The sequence below is a fragment of the Polyodon spathula genome, chromosome 1 (assembly GCF_017654505.1).
Source record: "Polyodon spathula isolate WHYD16114869_AA chromosome 1, ASM1765450v1, whole genome shotgun sequence".
NCBI lineage: Eukaryota > Metazoa > Chordata > Actinopteri > Acipenseriformes > Polyodontidae > Polyodon > Polyodon spathula.
The window spans coordinates 99,531,770-99,536,600 of NC_054534.1; positions in this window are offsets into that span (position 1 = coordinate 99,531,770).

Consider the following 4,831-nt stretch of genomic DNA (forward strand, 5'->3'; position numbering starts at 1 on the left):
GGCGTACAAGGAGATAAAAGGGGGCTCTGCATCATCATGGGTGTGGCAGTTGGACGAGATTTAAAGGAAAAAACACGACAACAATAAACAAACATTAAAAGAATAGTGACGGGATGTAACTGGTGAAGAATAGTGAGAGAGGCAGTGAGGCCACTGACGGAGTAGACCAGAGAGAGAGAGGTGAAGAAGAGAGAGCCTGGAGGCTAGAGAGGGATTGTAGGAGGCTGAGAGGAGCTGGCCCCTATGTCTGTGTGTGTTCTCCAAATCCCCCTTACGTGACCATTTTCCTGTCGCTTTCAAAACAAATATGGGTCTTGATCTGCCCAGAAATTGATTATTGTCCCTTCGCTTGATTCCACCATCTCAATAGTACTACTGTATGTAGGCATGAAATGTGCTTGTCAATAAATAGGTCAATCAAACCTTTCTCTACCTTGTTAGATTTTAGAGATATATAACAGCAGCCCACACATTGTTGCACGCTGTTACATTTTGCAATGCTGTACACCAGTTATTTTCTTTTTTTAATAAAGTGTGTTATGATGTTCAAATGGGTTTGTGGCAGAGCAGGGCTCTGCCCTTGGAAATACTGGCAGGGATGGAGTTAAATTCTACCTCCCTGCCCAGGTTGATTGCCCCAGGTGGGAGCAATCAACTAATGTAATTAATCATTTATCATTTAGCCACCTGGCATAAAAGGAGGCCTCAGCCTCCCAGTAGAGAGGAGGGAGCTGAGGAAGCAGGTTGGTGGTTTTTTGGTTGTTTGTGGATTTGAAATTTTGAATCCAGTGAAGGCATTGCCCAGCCTGGAAACCTTATTTTTGTAAGTTTTGTTTTCTTTGTTTAGGTATTTGTGTTTAAACATCTTTGTTTTGCCCTTGTGCACGTTTATTTTGCGTTAATTTATAATAAAAATATATATATTTTTTTAACTGCAGTCTGTCTCTGGGCCTCTGTCCACTTGCCAGCCTGCCACAGGGTTCTATAAAGTTCCCCCTTTCAAGTTCAGATAATTTGTTCCATTTTAAGTATTTGCCCCTCTGATCATGGAATCAAATCCGTTAAGCCTAGAGAAGTATAACAACAAACCGTAGTGCCGCCGTGAGACAGGGTGGTAAGTGGTGCAGTGTACAAACAGAATGTCCAAACATTCAGAAAGAAATGTTTGTATTTAATAAACAAGTTAAAGAAAAACAAAAATCCAATCTATGGAGGAGCGTATGCGTCTGCCAGCTGACTGTGCCTGCATCTAGGAGCTGTGTTGTAAACGCATATGCAGTTCCTTTGAACACTACTGTGTAAACACATGTAAACTGGTACATACAAATCTGCAAAACTGAAATGTTTTTTGTAAAAGTAATATAAAAAAAGAATATATAAAGTATGTTTCATATTAGGCACATAAGTTGTTATCCTACCTGTCTTTTCAGTTTGCTGATATATTCCGAGTTACATTTGTGGAACAAAATGAAAAAAAAAAAAAAACTGTTTTCTTTTTTTTAATTCTCTCTCTCTCTCTCTCTCTCTCTCTCTCTCTCTCTCTCTCTCATACCTCCTCATTGTACACCCAACCCCGAGTGAGCGATTTGTGCATCTATATATACAGCTGTGCCGGAATTCAATTACTAATTAATCATTCACTTGAGTCCCAGCAGTGAACTCATTGTGCACTTCCTGTGCCCCCATACAAATACCCATTTGAATCTGCACGTGAAGTGGTTGTGCATTTTTCCATGCGTAAATACTAATATACATTTGTAACAGGGAGAGATCTGTACTGACTCTGCTGGCGTGTTCACGGGCTGCAGGAAGAGGGCGGCAGTTGCTCAACAACCGCCTGTGAGTCATGGCAGTGACACGGGGAGGTGGGAAAGTGGGTATGTGGACTTTCCCCCTCTCTGAATGGCTGAGAGGCGGGTCTTGGGTGATTGTTGGTCCTATAAAATAACGCTCTGCTGTTTCCTCAGGTCTGCCCACTTAGACACGCCAAAAGTGCAGAAGCTTTGATTCAGGACCGGGAATCAGCCGGGAGAAAAGAAAGATTCACAGCGAGACAGAGAGAGCGGGGAACCCTTGGGTTGACCCCGGCATATTGTAAAAGAGCAGGCTAGATAGCCGACAGAATAGGACGGTGATCCGGGTCGTGCGGGTAGCGGCGACCGGGATAACGCTGCCGAGTGCAGCACCTTTTATTTGTAGTTTTATTACTGTTTTATTTCCCTTGTTCTTTTCGCCTTCTGTTTTCATTATTATTTCTTTGAGCACCTGCGAGTGCATTTGCTGTTCGTGTACCAGCTGTGGTATTTCCGTGGTGCTGTCTATCATCGTTGATAGGCAGCCCACGGTCAACAGTGCCCTCTGCCGGAGAAAAATAAGAACCGGTCTAAAATAAAACTGGGCACCTGTGTGGTGTTTCCAAGTACACCTGTCTGTCTCCCGGTCAGTGAATTACCCACACCCCTTCCACAATATTGTAGATCACTTCTGCTACATAACCGACCCTCTGTGCACCACTACAATAATACATATAACAGACAAGATAAAACACAAAACACGCACAGGGTCGGGGCACCCTACCACAACCATGAATGAGCATTCTATCTATCTATCTATCTATCTATCTATCTATCTATCTATCTATCTATCTATCTATCTATCTATCTATCTATCTATCTGTAGTTAAACTTTTGCACGTATCTCATATAGCTTTGAGTACATGTTCATATAATGCATAAACAGAATACTCAAATATCCTTTGTCGTACACATTTTTTATTCACCTTTTGATAAGGCTAAAATGAACAACAAAAATATACTTGTACGTATTGAGACTATCAATTGAAAAAACACCTGTCGGGGTTCTTGATTTTCTGGTACATGCACTGTGGCGAATAGAAATCATACACCACGAGCGGTCATTCAGTATCCTCTGTTTATACCAAACTTCTTTCTAACATGTGAAGTGCAATACCATCAATTGGAACTGCTCCAGACTACTTCAGACTACTTTTGACTACACTGTTGTGTAAAATGTCATGTCTCTAGTAAAATACATTTTTGAAGAGAAACAAATGTGCTTGTCTCTGAAATGTATCCAGGTTTGTGACATAACATTTGTCAGAAATGCTTGTTGGCTTCAGTCATACGAAAAGGTGGTTTATGATTTCCATAAAACAGAGACAACATAATTTACATGATAAATTGCTTTAAGGTGCAGCTTACCTGACTAGACAATTGCCTATGCCCGCTGCCTTTTTTTGTCCTTCAGTTTTCAAGCAGTATGGCATATGGCTGTAGACTAATTGTAGCATAAAGCAACTAAGTTGCACTAAAAAAGTATTCAATAGATTTTTGGCTTTTATTGCAAAAATAATATCACTCAACATTGGGTAACAAATCATCTTATAAGACATGCATCCTGCAAAGGGCAACCAGCTTTAAAACTAATATAAATGACCCAAAATTACTTAAACATGATCCTCTTGCAATGTACAGTTGTTATAAAAAGATTCAATACTGTTCTATTAAGTTCTCTATTAGCACCAACTGCTGTGTTTCAGTCTATTTACACAGGCTGATGCTACTCCCAAAAGGTTTTGTTCTTAGAAAACTAAATCAAATAGTTGTTTCAGGCACGTTATCCCCCAAGAACCCGTTATTCAGTCACCAACAAGTTTTTTTTTTTTTTTTACTGAGGTTATATGCATTCACTGTGCAGCTCGACCAAGGGTCATTTAACTGTAAAATTAATTTTTTGGTATATATTTCAAACTTTCCATTGAAAGCCCTGTAAACTGAGCAAGTATAGTATGGAATAAACTGTGACATTTTTTAAGGACACCAGGTGGTAGTGGACAGCTTAATCCAAACATATTTCACAGAAAGGTTTAACTGAGGCTTTTTTTTTTTTTTTTTTTTTTTTTTTATCAAACCCAGAAAAACGTGAGCTTGGAATTACAGGGTTCTAAATAAGAAATTAGTAAAAATCAAGACATTGTTGTGGAAAACTTCTTTCTAAAGTCGTTGTGCTATACAAGATGTCCGGGTCTACTTTAATCATAAGGTAAAATGTATTTGTAAAAAGTTCTAACTACATATCCCCCTAAGGAGTTTGAATTATAAGGTTTTATCTGCTCCACCAATCAGAAAGCCCCTTACTTGATGAACAGCCAATTCATTGAGTTTTTAGAACAGTGCCACCAGACCAGATCTAGCAATCATGGCAAGCAGATCACAACATAATGCAGTTGTGAACACTGGTAAAACACCTTCACATTCATACACAGTACTTGTCTCTAGTTATAAAGACAGTATAACTAGATTTTGTATTTTTAAGTTTAACTAAAATGTGCTTTTCTCTCAGTTTTTTAATCACATATTGTACGTTTTTAATAACAAGTGATATTTAGTTCATAGATTATAGAAGAGATTATTATAATTGTAATTATTACACACAACATTCTGATACATGCACTTTATATTTCAGTCTAATCACAGAGCACATACAGCTAGAAAGTGACTCACAGCAGGGGTCCCCACAGCCAGACACCACTAACAGCATTCCAATGCACACCTACTGTATTTTGTTTTTCTATAACAGTGCAGGGTCTATGCAGCCACAGAGCAGTTTAGATGGCATTTTGAGTTTTTATTGTAAAGTGCTATGGGATGCTCTGCACGAAGAGCGCTATATAGAAGGAACGGTATTGCATTGCATAAAAGACAATATAACCTTAATTCAATAACAGGCATTCTAATTGTAGTTAACATGGACCCGCAACATGTTTTTATAATATTAAAAAAAAAAAAAAAAAAAGTTGTTTGATATGTTG